Source organism: Hevea brasiliensis, chromosome 8 (genome assembly GCF_030052815.1).
Source record: "Hevea brasiliensis isolate MT/VB/25A 57/8 chromosome 8, ASM3005281v1, whole genome shotgun sequence".
Lineage (NCBI taxonomy): Eukaryota > Viridiplantae > Streptophyta > Magnoliopsida > Malpighiales > Euphorbiaceae > Hevea > Hevea brasiliensis.
Window position 1 is genome coordinate 93,632,186 of NC_079500.1, and position 18,476 is coordinate 93,650,661.

Consider the following 18,476-nt stretch of genomic DNA (forward strand, 5'->3'; position numbering starts at 1 on the left):
TTCGAAACTATTTCTTCCCACTAGTCATGCTAATAAGGTATTCAAATATATGGTTATGACACTGTGGTTTCAAAACTATCTTAACAATTTACTAAACATTTATTGCCATTTCAAACACATACAAGTAAACTTTCAACAACTTAAGCCAAAAGTATAATACACATTTTGCATTATAAGTAATTCATTTCATGCACTTTGCAAATGAATTTTAAAGAAAATTAATGTTGTGCACAAACCTTAGATGAGTCACCTCTTGGTCTTGACTCGATGCTTCGGATTCTTTCCCAGTATTCTTTTCGACTGAAACACATAATTTCACAGTGTTTCAGAATCATAATTTATCATAAATCCCAAAAATAATTTTAAATCTATTTATATCTAACTTTAATATGTTTAACTTGACATTCTTTAAAATTTATATTTTGGGGTTACTATTCATGACACTATTCAAGTCAATTTATTGACGTTCTAATGCTTAATAGGCATGGGAATTTCAATTTCACCCACATACCACATTTTGGTTACCTAATTTGTTGGTTTTGGTTGTTTTCTCAAACTTTAAGTTTCTTAGGTGAAATTTCCAAATTTCAGATTTGGTGCCCTGTATTGTACTATTCTATTGGTCATGTTGCTGTGGTAATTTGGCTAAGTTTTCTTCATAGAAGTTGTTCCTTATTGTCTTAACTTTATTTCTCTTTTTGAATCACTCCATTTGGAGTTTTTTAGCCCAAGTTATAGCCATTTGAACATGGTTGGCCGGATTTGGTGTTACCCAGAATTCTGGGCATTTACTGGTTAATGGCAGTTTTTGTGGGTTGATTGCAGGTGAGTTTTTAGACAGCTTATGGTCAAATTTTGGGTTTTTTGTCTTCGTAAAAGTTGTAGGGCTATGTCTCAGCTTTTTACTGGTAAAAATTCAGGTCATTTGGACCTTCTTAGACCAAGTTATGGTCATTTACGTAACTACTGTTCATTTGATCATTTTTGTATAGGTTAGTTTGCCAATTTCGGATTTGGCCTAATTGTTCACTAAGTTATGGTCACTTTCTAGGCATGATTTCTCAATGAAAAATGTGTCATTTTGTATCTAGTTTCATTCCCAATTAGCCTCACACCAATTGGGTTGGTAAATTTTCAGTTTTGGTCCCTGAAAGGGACCTAGGTCATGCTACCTGTAGATTGACCCTCTCCAATCCGAATTGGAACTTGGTTCCAATAATTCATACACACTATAAATGGTCACAATTGACCATTTCTCAACTCAAATAAGGTCAATAACATCATTTGGCCAATTCTCAAAATTTTCTTCAATTTTTTTCTCCCAAACCCTAAGTCAAGAACCCTAATTTTCTAAATTCTTCAAAATTCATACAATTAAAATGTTCTAATCATCTTTACTTGCTTAATCAAGCTTATATACATAATTAATTGAACTAAAACACTTCAACATCTCCTAACCCCATGGCTTCCGAATTCTCACTCCCATTATTCAAACATAGTTTTCTTTATTTCTAATGAAATTTCATCACATTTAAACTTAAATTCATGCATTTGATAAAAATCTAAGCTTAAAGTTACACTTACCTCAATTTGTGAATTCCCTAATTCTTCAATTCTCCACTTTCCTCTTCCTTTTTATTCACATGATGCTTGTCAAGATCCAAGAACAAGATTTACTTAAGAAACCTTAGGGAAATTATGGCTAGATTAGGGTTTGGGAAGCTTGGGGTATGGTTATTAATGGTGGAAGATGAAATGAGAAAAGAGATAAGTGAGAGAGAGAGAGGTGACGGAAATGGAAGAAGAAGTGTAATTTTTTTTTCTTTTCTTTTTGTTATTTTATGTTCTTTTAATAGATAATTATCCCACAAATTTCAATTTTTAAATATTAGATTTATTGCATCATGCTTATGTCATGCATGATGTCATAACTTTTTGATTTTTTTTTTTTTGGATTTTTCATTCCTTTTCCATTTACTTCTTTAATTTAATTCTTGATCCCAAAATTTTCCTTTCTTCAATTTTATTGGACAGTTAGGTCAGGAGTCAGCTCTAGGGGTGAATTGACCAAATTGCCCCTCGCTGGTTCAATCCGGTTTGCAAGTTATTCGATATTTCTTCCGGATCCCTGACCTAATTATTTAACCTGCTTAACAATTCTTTTTCGTAATTTTCTCTTTTCCACTGTGTTTGCAATAGTCCTAAGGACCGCAGCGTCACATTTTACAGTTTGAAATTTGAGTTTAGATTGACCTCGTAGTCATTTCCGAGAAAGTCACCCATCGCTGTGACTCCTGGCTCATTTAACTTTTTGTGTTTTGTTTTTCTTATTTATACTTAACTATTTGGCAATTACTAATTATTTGTGTTCAGGGCTTATCTAAGTGTCTTAGACGTGGTTCTACTTCTCTTACTTGTCCGGACCGACACCGGTCACCGGAATAGTAAAATATACCAGGCTATGCAAATAAAGGTGTTACAAAACATTTCTTTAGATTGGCTTTTACATAGGGGTGAGCATTCGGTTCAAACCGAACCGAATAGACTCGAATTAAATTATGAAAATCGAATTATAAATTTTAGAAATCGAACCGAACCGAAATGGATAAAAAATCAAATCGAATCGAATTGCTCTTTTTCGGTTCGGTTGGGTTCAAATTGATCAGTTTTGATTTTTGATTATTTTTTAATTTAGACTTGATTTTCAAGTTATTTGGTCTAATTTTTATTTTGGTTTAAACCTAATAACTATTAATCAATGAAATTAAACAATTTATATATATATATATATATATAAAATTAAATATAATTCATAAATTCCTCATAAAAATAAATCAATTCAAAAATCGATTTGGTTCGATTTGAATATATAAAATTATTATTTAGTTCGGTTCGGTTTAACTAATTTTTTTCTCCTCAAAACCAAACCGAACTGAAATAATCGAAATTTTTATAATATAAAACCGAACCAAACCGATTAAATTTTAAAATCGAATCGATTGAATCGAATTGATTCGGTTCGGTTCAATTTTTCGGTTTGAATAAAAATCTGCTCACCCCTACTTTTACATGTAGACCAAATGAATTGATCAGAGATTATGTGGCTACTTGAGTATTACACAGGTAATTAAAATAGCCTTTTTCCAATAGAAAATAATTTTAAAAAAAGTTACAATGCAATTATTGGAAGGACAGTGGAAGAGTGGATCTAAAACATCCGATTTCACTAAAATTTTCAAGTCTAGTGATGAGAATGAGACTATAGAAGTTAAGATGAGTCACTTTAGCATTAAATTCATTTATCATTAAATTTTATATTAAATAGAAACACTAAAAGTTATCATTCAGAAGGATTAATACGAGAGACATTTATATTTTTATAATACGAAAGACATGTAGTTTTGAAAAAAAAATTAATAATTTAATGAATTTATTTATTAATTGTAGGGCTAATTTTAATATTTCTCCAAAACATTTATATTTTTATATTTTAATATTAAAAAATTAAAAAAAAATGTGATTAGGGTCATCACTGCAGTAGACACTTTTCAATAGAAAACAACATATGCATTGTCATTAATCATTTTAGTGTTCTTAAATGAACCATATTTCCTTTGTTTAAACTTATGGTGTTCCCCAACAATCCTTGCTTTGCTCATAAACACCATGACTTCATCTCCTACCTCAAATACTTTGAATCTTCTATGTCTATCTGCAGCTTTTGGTACTTTGCATTAGCTTTCTCAAGCCTTTTCTTCACATCTCCTTCTCAAATTCGCTAATATTTTATTCACCACTTTCGTTTGACCATCAGTTTGGGAATGTGCCGTGCTACTAAACTTTAATGAAAAATCAAATAATCTCCACAAAAGTGATCCAAAAGTGACTCAAGAACTTAGTGTCACGATCAGATGTGATGGTCTTTGGCACTCTATGCAAGCGTATAACCTCCCTAAAGAATAGTTTAGCTGTAGAAGTCGCAGCTGCTATCTTCTTAAAAGGTAGGAAATATGCCATTTTAGAGAACCTGTCAACAACAACAAAAACTGAATCCATACCTCATTGAGTTTGTGGTAAACCTAACACTAAGTCCATTGATAGGTGCTCCCATATGGCATTTGGCACAAGCATGTAAAGGCCTGTATTTTGTGTTTGTCCTTTGCATGTTTGACAAACATGACATCTAAAAACAATGTGACTCACATCCCTCCTCAATTTAGGCCAATAGTATCTACTTTTCATAGCTTCAATGGTCTTATCTCTTCCAAGATGTCCTGCTAAGCCACCTCCATGCAAATCCCTAATGACTTTCTCATGAAAAGATGCATGAGGAAGACAAGGTTGTCCAGCTTTCATTAGATAGCCATCATGCACAAAATAATTATCATAGGACTGGTTTAGCATACATTTCCCCCATACTTCTTTAAAATCCTCATCATCCTTTATATAACCTTTCAAATGCTCAAATCCCTCAATCTCCACACAAAGGGTTTTAATTAAGGCTACCATTCAACTTAAAGCATCAGCTACTACATTTTGTTGCCCTGGTTTGTGAATCAACTTGTATGGGAACTTATCCACAAAAGCTGACCACCTAGCATGTATATCATTCCTAATTTGCTTTTGGCTTCCTATAAACTTCAATGCATGGTGATCGGTATAAAGTATAAATTCTTTTGTAATTAAGTATTGTTCTCATGTCTTTAAAGCCCTTACAACCGCATAAAATTCATTATCATAAGTAGACCATTTTCTCCTAGATCACTCAACTTCTCACAAAAGAAGGCAATTGGTCTTTTTTTCTTGGGAAAGCACAACGCCAATTCCCACACCACTAGCATCACATTCAACTTTAAATAATTTCTTAAATTTAGGAAAAGCTAGCATAGGTGTTGTACATAGCTTCTCTTTAATCAAGGCAAAACTCTTTTCTCGCTCCACACTCAATTCAAAATTTCTCTTATTTAAACATTCAGTAATAGGTGCAGTAATGCTACTAAAATGCTTAATAAATCTCCTATAAAAGGTGGCTAAACCTTGGAAACTCCTCACTTTGCTTACCGTTCTAGGGGTAGGCCACTCTCTAATAGCACTTACCTTCTCTTCATCCACTTTAATCCCATCCTTACTTATCACAAATCCCAAAAATAATAAGCTATTAGTCATGAAAATACACTTCATCAAATTAGCTTATAGCTTGTTTTCCCTTAGCACCTTAAGTACCTCTTTAATATGCCCCATATGCTCATTAAGGGATTACTAAAGATAAGAATATCATCAAAATACATGACTACAAATTTACCAATGAAAGGTCTGAGTACTTAGTTTATCAGCCTCATAAGTGTGCTTGGTGCATTGGTTAGCCCAAAGGGCATGTCTAACCATTGATACAATCCATCCCTTATCTTGAACACCATCTTTCACTCATCTCCAGGATGAATTCTGATTTGATGATAGTCACTCCTTTGATCAATCTTGGTGAAGATGACCGATCCCTCCAATATACCAAGCATGTCTTCCAACCGAGGGATTGGGAATTTGTAACCAATAGTAATTATGTTAATAACTCAGCTGTCAATGCACATCCTCCAACTCCTATCCTTCTTTGGTGTTAGTAATGCGGGCATTGCACAAGGACTCATGCTAGTTTGGATGTGTCCTTTTTACATTAGCTCCTCTACCTTTTCCCTTAGGATCTCACTTTCTTTAGGACTCAATCTGTAATGAGGTAGATTTGGTAAGCTTGCACCGGGCGCCAAATCAATATGGTGTTGTATATCCCTCATGGGTGGTAACTTATTGGGTAATTCGTCGAGAACCACATCATAAAATTCCTCCAATAGGCTTTTCACCTCCATTAGCAATTGCCTTGGCTCCTCCTCTTTCTTTCCTTCCTCACCCTTTATCACTAAAAGATGCACCTATTTAGTTTCCTTGCACTCGGCTACAATTTTAGAAGGCTTATTGTTAATTGAGAGAAAATTCCTTTCCTCCACTTTAGAAGCTTTGGTAGGTTTCTTTTCACCAATTGGTACAAGAGAGCAAATTTTCCCTTCCTTCTCCAGCTGGTATGTATTTTTTTGACCAGAGTGCTTTGCATCAACATCAAACTGCCAAGGTCTTCCCAATAAAATATGTTAATCATCCATGTCAATAATATCATAATAAATTTTATCAACATACTTAACAATAGAGAAAGGAACTTTGCAGTACTCATTCACTTGAATTCCTCCAACTTCCTTGATCCATCCTATAGTGTAAGTATGTGGATGTGCCTCGGATGTCAAGAAGAGTTTTTGGACAGCTCTTTGACTGATGATATTCTTTTGACTCCCACCATCAATGATTAAATAAAAAATTTTCTCATTCACTGTGCATCGGGTGTGAAAGAGTTTGTGTCTTTATGTAATGTCTTCTACTTTAGGTGAAAGCATCAATTTTCTCACTACATAAACTCCTTCCTCTTGCTCATATTCTTCCTCAACATCATCCCCATCTGGTCCATAAAATTCTTCTTCCTCATTTTCAGGCTCCCTTTCCACTATATTAACCGATTTCCTCTTAGGACATTCATTGGAACGATGCCCAATCTCATTGCACCCATAGCACTTAATAGTAGCAGGTTTTGTATAAGGATTAGAAGCTTTAGGTGCATTAGAATTGGCACCTTTGCTACCTCCAACTGTTGGTGCTTTGTTGTTGCTCTTCTCTGTATTGGTGCCACACAAAGCATAGGCTCCTTGCATTATTTTCCCTTTCTCCTTTTTAGTTGCAAATTTATTATCTCCATAACTTCTAAAAGGCTCTTGCTTTATTACCATCTCAGCTTTTGAGGCCAAGTTTCTAGCCTCTTGAACACTCATCACTATCTAGACGCTAATTTTATCACGTATTGAAGGTTTTAAACCCCTTAAATACCTTGTAGCTTGTTGACTATTACTCTCAGCTAAGTGATTCTTTGCTGCCAACCTTAAAAATTTTGCAGTATACCCATTGACACTACAGGTTCCTTGTGATCAATTTTGGTAAGATTCAAAGAGGCATTGCTCATAATCAGGAGGTAGGAACCTTCCCCTCAATAATTGTTGCATTCTCCTCCATGAAGTGACTGGATTGCGGCCTTCTGGCCTTCTAGTTTTCTTCAATCGATCCCACCATACGGAAGCTCCACCCTTCAGTCGATAGGCCATTAGTTTAACCTTTCGTTCCTCCAAAATTTTAACATATTTGAAGAAATGATCTACTTCAGTTAACCAATCAAGAAAACCTTCAATATCAAGATCTCCATCAAAGGTAGGGATATCCATCTTTAATTTGAACTCATCATCCCTCCTGTAGTTTTGTTGGAAATTTCGGCCAACTCTTCTTTGTCCTTGGCGTGCACCACACCGCAATTCCATCTCCTCATCATCACTTGTATCATCATCTGTCATGGCTCTTCTCCTTGGATTGACAAGATCAGGATTAAATTCAGCTCTACTGGGGTTAGCTCCACTGGCTTGAATAGGTTCTTAATTCCTATTTTCACGAACATTCACCCTAGTGTGCAATTGCTCTTGGATCTCTTACAATTGTTGCACAATCTCTGTTATAGAGTTTTGATGCTCTTCGATTGCTCTCCAAATAGCTGATAACCCCTGATCACCATCACAAGGTTGATTGCCACCACCATCACTAGTATTGACCATCATAATGAGGGTGAAATCCCTGCTCTGATGCTAATTGACGCAACGTGTAGGGTGTAGAGATTGTCACAAGAATAAATCTCCAAAGAATAACAAAGGTTTAATCCGAAACCTCGAGAAGAAAGAGATAAAAGTAAAGCAAAGAAGCTTTATTGAAAATTAAAGAAATAAACAAAGTTACAAAATTTGAATATAATGAAGGGTATTTGTAGGGTTTGATAATCCTAAACCAATTAGGATAAGATAACTATTATCTATAAGTTTTAGATAAACATAAATACAATAGGAAATCTTTTAGATAAACATAAATACAATAGAAAATCTAGATAGAATAGAAAAATAACTAATCCTAATTGAAATTGAATAAATAATAAATATTTCTATTAAAATAAATTTAAATTTAAATGCTCTGCATCATTTTCTTTTCACACAATTAGAGTTTAAATCAAAAAATTTGACCAAATTTTTTGCATGAATTTGTTAATTTTAATGTGATAATTTTTTTTAACTAGATCCTTTCCTTACCGTGCTCCTTTTATATGGTTGAAATTTCATGGGATTGTGACTCTGTGTTTGTTGAAATTTGATGGGTTTTGAAAACCCTCCTTGTTGTTGATTTGTTATATATTGTTGTCAATTTGATATTTGAATTGCTAAGTGAAATCCATTTGCCATTTGTTGTGACCTGTGGCTTGTGGCTGTGAACATGCAACATGAGAGAATAGCAAAATCATGAACCGAATTGAAAATTTTCTGTTTGGTTCGATTTTAATTTTTATAAACTTTGATTTAGTTTTTATAATTTTATAAGTTATTTTCTTATTAAAAATCGAACACGCTCCTAAATTTAAATATATGCACTTTGGTTACCACTTTTGTCTAATGAAAAGAAGTCATTTCGTCAAGTATGATTTGATATGCAACTTTCACTAAAAAATGGTCTCTCAAGACCACTAGCGTCAACTCGGCACTAACATGACTATCCAATCCCTGAGGAAGGAGAACATAAAATTACTCAAGTGCTAAGAATAAGCATTAGACTTGTGAATATCTTATTACGTTTTATCAGAAATTCTATCATTTCCTATGGCCCATCACTATTATCAAATGCAAAGATGGTTAAAAAATCATTAGACTTAGACATCGTTTGGATCAATGAATATTAATTACAATTTAAAAGTTGGAATTTAAATAAGCCAAATTTGAAAACTTTTTATTTCATAAAATCAAACTTTACACCATTGGTTTCTTTTTTTTGCAGTTGATTCCACCTTTTTTTAATTTTCAACTTTACCCATGAAGCACTCCCATCCACAGCCAAGAATATGCTTCTTGCTTCTGTTATTTTAATCAATCATGACTCCATAAAATAAATCAATAAGGGTATGTTCTTTCTTTTAATTTTTTTATAATTGAATTAGAAGAGTAACGATTTAACCTAGCACTTACAAGATGAGCAATATATTTTTAATCGCTGAATCAAATCAACTAGGCATTGACATTTCTTTTAATTATTTTCATTGTTCAGTGGAATTTCATTTAAAATAAATTTCTTATAATCTATTATTATTACGTTTGCAAGAATAAAACAGAAATTTTAAAATAAAATTTGAAATCTCATTAATTTGGTTCATATGTCTGTAAAGATATAAAAAAAAATTATAAATTTTAAAATAATGCATAATAATTAAAAATGCCAAACTTTTTCAAATTTTTTAATTTTATTAGAATTTTAAGTTTGACCATTTTATTCACATTTCTAAAAATTGTTGTAACGGTATCCAAATTTTTAATCCATTTTTTAAACACTATTCTAACTCATTTATGACCAATTATTCATTTATGACCCCTCGAGTTGATTTTACATTTAATGGTGAATCAAAATTCTTAATCATATGAATTTTTTTTATTTGTTTATTTTTTCTCTTCATCGATATCATTAATTCTTATCGTTAATTGAAGTCTCAAATATTAAAATAAAATTTTAAAAGTGTTTGATCATTGCACTTATATGTTCAATTTAGTTATTTTTTACTTTTTATTAAATTAATCTAAGAATTTTATTTTAAATTCAATTAACTAAAATTAAAAGATTAAGCTTATTAATTTAGGAATCGATCGTTAAATTTTTTGTAAATAACTATTTTATAAAAAAAAAATTAAAATCACAAATCAATTATAAAATTAATTAATAATAATAATTCATTTTAGTTAGTTATAAAAATTGATTACAAATCTGTTTGTTTAGTGATAAGGAAAATATTTTCCTGCATACACTTTTTATTTCATAACAAAAAAATTTTCATATATATTGATTTATTTACATATTCATTTAACATGTGGATTAATATTAATCAATTGTTAGGCTCATTGACAGATTAAATAATGATATCAAATTGAGAGTTGTGAACCTATCCTTCTGCTTCCATTCTTTATTGTTCATAGAAAATCATGGATACAAGCGTATTTCCAAGTACATATATTCTCTAATCATGTAATCTATAACGATTTAATTTATTTATAACAGGTCAAACACCCAAAATACCCAAAACAACCCAAATAGCTCCTAAATTAGTATCAGCTTAGGAAAATGGGGCATCTGCATGTCAAGAACATAGAGAATCTGAACTTACTATATCTGCTGCTACTTGTTTCCCTTTGTTAGTTTCAGTTTAGAATACTCGATTTCATCTCCTCCTTCTGGCATGCATTCTTTAACTTCCTTTGCTTGGCTGTGAATGCATTTTGCCTTGAGAGTTGTGACTTCAATAATAGCTGGCTTTTCAAAATTAGATTTTTTTTCCTAAGCTTTATTTTAGTTTTTGCAAGAGTAAAGTTCTTCCTCATTTTGGTTCTTAAGTTTTCTTCACTGAAACCTAGAATATGAGTTTTTGTTTTCCTATTAACTTTTAATTACTGCACAGAAGTGAACCCAGATTTTGTCCTTAAGGAAACAAAAAATTCTGTTCAACTGATTTTGTTAATTACAATTCTAGTTCAATCTGCCCACTGTTGCTTGCAAGTGTATTATGTAACACCCAAGTTCTAGAAGCCCCCTAAAAATAAGAAGATAAACAAAATAAGGGCCACAAAGGAATTAGCCAAGTTAAAGAAAATAAAAAAAAAGTACATATATATATATATATATATATATATATATATATATATATATATATATATATATATATGCAAATATTTAAGGATGATTATAGAATACTTTTGAAGCAATTAGAAAAAAAAAAAAAAAAAAAGGAGGAGGACTAATAGATAATTTTCTAGAACCAATTGGAGAAAAAATGTAAAAAAGAGGGCTGAATTGCAAATTAGAAAAAAAAATTAAAAGGAAAAGGAAAGGAAGATTCAAGAATAGGGGAGAAGGGAGAATAGGGTTGCAGCTGTAGTGACTAGTGATGTGTCCCAATCGCAAGTGCACGAGTCATTCAAGTAGTATAGAAAAAGATATCGTTTCCACGGAGAGTTGTGTTTTCAATTGAATTTTTGATGTAAAATAAACTATGTTAAAATTGTATTTTAATCAAACAAATAAAAGAAATTTGGGAATTTGAAGCATAAGGTATGAAAATGCAAAACTAAATTCGAACAATGACCTAATTTAATAATTCCCAAAATAAAGAAATTAATAATATTAATAATGAAAATTAATAAAATGAGATTAAACTAAACACTCAAAAGTAAAATTCCAAGCAATAATCGATAAAAAACAATTCTGGAGTTAAGGGTTCATATTCAAGTTAATTTAGGATTTTCCTAGCTAGCCCAATCTATGAAATTTATGGGTTTAAAGGAGACCAATTCTAAAATCCTTTGAAATCTCTTTTGAGTGAGACGAAAAGTGTCTTAATTAACTTAATCCTATTAACTTAATCCTACTTTTTTGGAGTTAAATCAATCAAGACGCATTAGGTTCCTTAATCGATCTATTAATCCCTCTTAATCGTTAGTCTATTTCTAGATCTAAGCTAATTAAGTCCAATTTCTTGATTATCTATCACTTGGTCTTCTCCTTTTGGTGCTTCAACCAAGGATTAAGAACATAACTTAATGGGGCCCTTCATTAAGCATATGAATAAGCACACAAGAAATGGATTAAACCTCATAAATTCATTAAATTGGGATTAATCCAGTTCAGATCCAAAAAAATAACTCAAATATTACATCCCCAACTCCAGAATCTATAAAAAACTACTCACAATCCATGTTTAATACAAGAAATTCTAAGTAAATATGGAAATAAAACTTGAAAATATGCTAAGAACTAAGACACCCAATACAAGAAAGGTAGAAAATGGTGAAGAAAAGAAAAAGAATACAAATCTGATCCAGAAAAGGGAAGTGACGCCCCCTTGCTCTGTTTTCTGACTTTTTCTCTCCTCTCTCGCTTTCTTGTTCTTTCTTCTTATTCACTAAAATTGAGGTAAGGGCACTATTTATACTTTCTGACAAATAACCCTAAAAATGGTGTATTTGAGGAAGGGATTCATGTGTAAAAATTCTTTTGCCAGCTCATTATGAAGACTTGCACAAGTTGTGCAAGCTTCCTATGTAGATTCTGAGCAAATTTGGTAGTTCCAAGTGCTTCCTGTGATATTGCATAAGTGAGGCGTGAGGCTGCATAAGTTATGCAGGTTTTGGCTAAGCAGTTGTTCCCTCCGTGAAACTGCATAAGCAGGGCATGAGACTGCGTAAGTTATACGGCAAGTTATGCAAGTTTCCATGAAGCTGCATAAGCAATGAGTGAATCTGCATAAGTCATGCAGTAACTTATGCAGGTTTCGGCAGGTTTGGAAAATTGCTTCTTATCCCTGTGCAGAACTGCACAACTTATGCAGTAGGTTATGCACATTTTGGCCATTTTGCATTTTTCAACTTTCAAGCTTTATTTTGATAATTTTGGGTTTGAGAATCACTGCTCACTGATATAATTACTTTTTAGTCCCTCAAAAACACCATTTTCACCTACAAAACAAAACAAATTACAAATTAACCCAAAAATTGACAATTATGGAAAATTATCTAAACAATTAATAAAATTAGCTAAAAGCGACTAACAAATAAATGAAATGACTATGAAATCTAACCTAAATAGCTATGCAAAATGCATATATTAAATGCCCCCAAACTCAAATCTTTGTTTATCCTCAAACAAATTTAAAAATATAATGCAATTTTAGGGGTGCCTTGTTGAAAGAGCTATGAAAATCATATATTAAAGTAACTTAACATACCTTTAGCCATACCAATAATCCAAATACCCATCCTTCAAAATGAAAAGAATCTAATACGTATCCAAGCTTTCATCGCTTAGCCATCAAGTCAATTATTATCCAAAATTCCCAAACCAACCAATCAAAAGAGAAAGTCATGCTAAAAAAGAATCTTAGAACAATTAATAGCCAAAGTGTCTCTATATAGAATGATGGAATTTGATGAATGAATGGATGAATTTCCAATCCAATAGGCAAACTTCCTACTCCTATCTCCACTAATGTAGCAAGTACTATCAAGAGATCAAAGGTCTTTTAGGGATGTAAAGGGGCTATGGGGTTCAAAATGAGGTTAAGAAGGAAAAGGGTAAAAGGATTTAAAGCATGAGAATATTTTCAATCTTGAAAACATAAGGTACACTTCTTATTTATTTTTTTCTTTCCTCTCTTTTTTTTATAATTTTCTTTTTTTCTTTCTTTTATATATATATATATATATATATAAAGAGGAGAGAAATACACAATGAGAATTTTCAAGTGCTAGCATATTTTATAAAATACATAAAATAGAGGGACACTTTGATACTTTAAACTTATATCTTGCATCTTCTCTTGATGATTGTCCCTAAAAATGCCATCCTTAAACTCATTTCCTTTAATTACTTTGGGTGGATTTCTTTCAATGTGAATGAGAATAATGAAAAGCACATATGCTAGCACTTTTACAAGATGACAAGCATTTCTTCTCCCTTTTATTATTATTGTTATTTTTTTTTCTTTTTTTTATAGTGTACCTAATATTATAAATAATTATTTTCATGAAAAGGGTTGGAGTGTTTGGTTCATTGGCTAGGTAGCAATAAGGGTTTTAAGAAAAATTTGGAATATAAAGGCTCAAAGGGGTTTATAAGAGTTAGTTATAATAAAAGGGAAGGTTAAAAGTTTAAAATAAGAGGGTTGCAATCAAGGAATGCGTAATTATCTCCCTTTTTAAGTATAAGTTGGTATTTCGCCTCAAAAGGTTTAGAAAATTTGTTCTAAGATTGGTGAGATATCACTTGACTACTTTTTATCTTATAGCTCTCTCTAAGAACTCTAATCTCTAAATGACTGGTTGGGTGGTTTTTTGGCTAAGAAGATATAGGCAAAGGATGCACATTTCAAAACCTTGCACCTCTTAGGAAAACTTCCAATCCACAAACCCAACTAAAGCTAAGTCAAATAACTCTCATAAGCAACTTCTCATTACTCAAGGGATTTGGCAAAATGTATAATGTGTACAATTTCTATGATGATGTATGCAATATGTACAATTTCTAAATGATGTATGCAATATGTATGCAATATGTACAATTTCTAAATGATGTATAATGTGTATGTGAATGTGCTATATATGTATGTATGTATGTGTATGTAAAATATTTACAATATATATATGCATATGGAATGGGATGAGATGTTCATATACTCAAAATGTGAAAAATTTAGCAAAAATCAAAATGCACACCCCCAAACTCAAAATTGGACATTGTCCTCAATGTCTAAGGTAGTGCAGCATGAAAACTCAAAGCAAAGAGGAATAACCAAGAATAGTTAAATTTAAAAGCAAAAAGAAAGAGTTACTTGGCATAGAGCAGTATTTTAACATCTAAAATGTGAATTTAAAAGATGATGGTGATGTATAAGGAAGCTGCACTGGTTATGCATAATAAATGCTTTGCAGAACAGGTGCATAAGGAGACTACACAAGCTGTGCAGGATAGCATGAGTTGCATAAGGGAGTGCACAGGCTATGCAGGAGAATTATAAGTTGAACATGAATTGCATAAATAGTTTCACAGCCTGTGTAGTTTACTGAAAAGCTACAGCATAATGATATATCAAGGAAAAACTGGAAAACAACTGCGTAGGTATGTAAGTATATACAATCTATGAACAAGCATGTAGAAAGGAACAGCAGAGGCAAATAGAAACAATGAAAAACCCAGGGGATATCCATCCAATTGTATTTCAAGGAAAAAGAATTTAAAATAAACAAAAATTGTTCTAGCACATTTAAAAGTAAAAATTCCTAGAAGCTAAACAAGAGCCAAACAAAAATTAATCTATTTCTATGGCTTTGCCTTTGTTCAAGGGAGCTGCTAGTGGACTGGATAGAGGTGGCTGCTGCTGAAGAGGTGGCTCTGAAGGAGGTGATGGAGGTGGAGAAGGGAAGTTAGGGTTGTGTAATTTTTAATTTGCACAGGTTATGCAGGTTCTTGCACAGGGTAAATATTAAAGTGCACAGGCTATGAGGTTTCCTTGTGCAAGTTTTAGCAAAAACAAAATTTGCAGCAAATTGAGTGTAGTGAAATTACACAAGCTATGTACTAAGTTATACAAGTTTTTGCAGATGAGAAATAAAAGGCAAAATGAGACTCAAAAACTGCATAAGCTGTGCAATTTTCCTGTGCACAATTTGGCAAAAATAAAAATTGATAAAATCACATTGCAAACTTGGAAAATGCAAGAAAAAATTATTTTTGATGTTTAAATTCCATTAAAAATAGGAAATTTCACCCAAGAAATACATGAATCATTAAAATTAACATAAAAAATGCATCAACACATGTGAATCCAAATTACAGCACATTCAAGTTCATGATAGCAATATTTTCTGCACAAAAGCCTATGAGCAATATCATTTCAACTCAAAACCTGCAGCTTGACATTAATCACATCTTAAGCTTAGCAAGAACCAACACCACTGCACTACAATAAGAAAGTTGCATTTATCCACAAAAGCAAATCATGCATGCTTAGTTTTTTTTTTTTTTTCAATTAAATGCAGCATCATAAAATTGAATGACACAACCCAATTGAGCTCACAACCACAAAAATGAACCACTCACCATAATATTAACATTAAAAACACATAGAAAATAGTACACCTAACCTCAGCTAATAAGAATAAACAGATAGTTGACAGCATATGCTACAGAATCAGCACACAAAAACTTCTTTCCACAAGCCAAAAGAATATACAAAAAAGGCAATTAAAAAAAAAATCAATTTTGGGAAGTAGATAATCAAAATTTCAAGTAAGAATAACTTCCCAACAGTGCAATAGCCTCTAGTCCTTCAAAATGCATTTGCAAAAGGAAAAATTCAACAGTGTCAAAATTGAATTTGAGGGATATTTAAAACAAAACAAAAATAATACAAATAGAATAAACTTAATAAAAACAGAATAAAGAAACTTAGGGTGCCTCCCAAGAGCACTAATTTATGGTCCTTAGCTTGACCCTTATCATGTTTCATGGTGGCTGGAATTGGAATTTATTGCCTCTATTTCCAATAGGTGCTTCAATGAATCTATACTTCATTTTCTTTCCATCACATGAGAAGATCCTTGTTGCTTTGTCTAAAAATCCAACCATTTCTTTCTTGACAACCTTTGGTGCATCTTTTCCTTTGAGAGATGGTTGCTTGACTTCACTTTTCTCCACTTGCTCAACTTGAAAGATTAATGCCATAAGACAAGGTGGATTACTCTTCAAATGTTATGCAAATGCAGCCACTTTTGGATTTTCATCCTTGATACTCCCTTTATGGACAAGACAACTTTTAAGAGAAGCCTTTGGATAGCTCTTTCTAAAGTGCTCTTTTACTAACTCATTAACTATATCAATTCTCAAACAAGAGTCTACATCTTCATGTTGCTTTTTCTTATCATTGCCTATGTTGAAGACTAAATGATCCTCTTTGACTCTGAGAGTAAGCTTTTCACCTTTCACGTCAATCAAAGCACCAGCTGTAGCTAGGAAAGGCCTCCCCAAAATGATTGGTATATGAGAATCCTCTTCCATGTCCAAATTGACAAAGTCAACTGAGATGTAGAATTTTCCAACCTTCAATGGTACATTCTCCAAAATCCCTTCTGGATACTTAATTGATTTGTCTGCCAACTAAAGAGAAATATGGGTTGGCTTAAAATCTGCCATACTGAGCTTATCATAGATGGAGAGGGGCATAAGGCTTACACTAGCCCCTAGATCACATAAAGCTTTTATAAAACATGATTCCCGAATGTGGCATGGAATTGAAAAACTCCTTGGATCCTTGAGCTTTAGAGGAAGTTTCCTTTAGAGGATAGCACTGCATTCCTCAGTTAAGGCTACAGTTTCATAATCTTCAAGTCTCCTCTTATTTGAAAGAATTTCTTTCAGAAACTTAGCATAAGAAGGCATTTGGGAAAGAGCATCAATAAAAGGCACATTTATATATAGCTTCTTCAAAACCTCTAAGAACTTCCCAAATTGCTTATCAAGCTTGGCTTTTTGAAATCTCTGTGGAAAGGGAAGCTGTGGCTTGCAAGGCTCTGGAGGTACATATTTCTCTTCTTTCTCTTCAACCTCCTCTTCACCTTTTCTTGCACTCTCTTTTTCACTCTCTTGTTTTTCATCTCCCTCAACATCTTCCTCATTTTCTCACTTCTCAACTTTTTCACTCTCTTGTTGTCACACCCCGGCTTAGTGGGCCCCAGCTCAAGCCCCTCTAGTGAGCCTTCTTGCCAGCGTACCCTTCTAGAGGCAGCTCAACAGATCGATCTTGTCGCTTTGGTGGAGTTAATCCCTTGGCCCTGCAGAGCTAGGATTCGAACCCATATCACCTCACGGTTTTACTCGCCTCTTACCAATTGAGCTGCAGCAGCTCAATTGGTAAGAGGCGAGTAAAACCGTGAGGTGATATGGGTTCGAATCCTAGCTCTGCAGGGCCAAGGGATTAACTCCACCAAAGCGACAAGATCGATTTGAGCTGCCCGGCCTCTGAAGGGCACCGGCAAGAAGGCTCACTAGAGGGGCTTGAGCTGGGGCCCACTAAGCCGGGGTGTGACACTTGTTTTTCATCTCCCTCAACATCTTCCTCATTTTCTCACTTCTCAACTTTTTCACTCTTCTCATTATGCACTATTTTACCACTCCTCAGTTTGATGGCATGACATTGCTCCCTTGGATTTTCTATCTGACTAGGAAGTCTTCCCATTGATTTGGTACTTGAGGAGCTTACTTGTTGTGCAATTTGATTTTCTAGCATCCTATTGTATGTTTGCATCTATTCCAGCCTTGCTTTCATCTCTCTCATCTCCTCATCATGCTTAATTTGATTGGTAAGAATTTGTTGTAACAAAGCTTCGGTTGTAGAGCCTTGTTCTTGTTGTTTTGATAGAGGTGCAGGATTTGCATTCCTTTGTTGAAAACCAAGTGGTGGTTGCCTAAGCTGTTGGTATTGATGCCCTTGTTGTTGTGGTGGAAAGTTCTAAGTTGAAGCTTGATTTTGCTGATTCCCCCATGAAAAATTGGGATGATTCCTCCAAGCATATGAAGGATAATCTACTCTACAACTCATCGTTCCTTTTGCATAAGCAACTTGTTGAGAACTTCCAGAACATGATGATAAACTGACTAGCATACTTAAATTCTCCATTTTCTTAACAAGGACATTAGTGAGTGCATCAAATTTAGCATTGATCATGTTGAATGGATCAAGCTCATACATTCCAGCAACTTGCCTCTTTTGAGTTGGA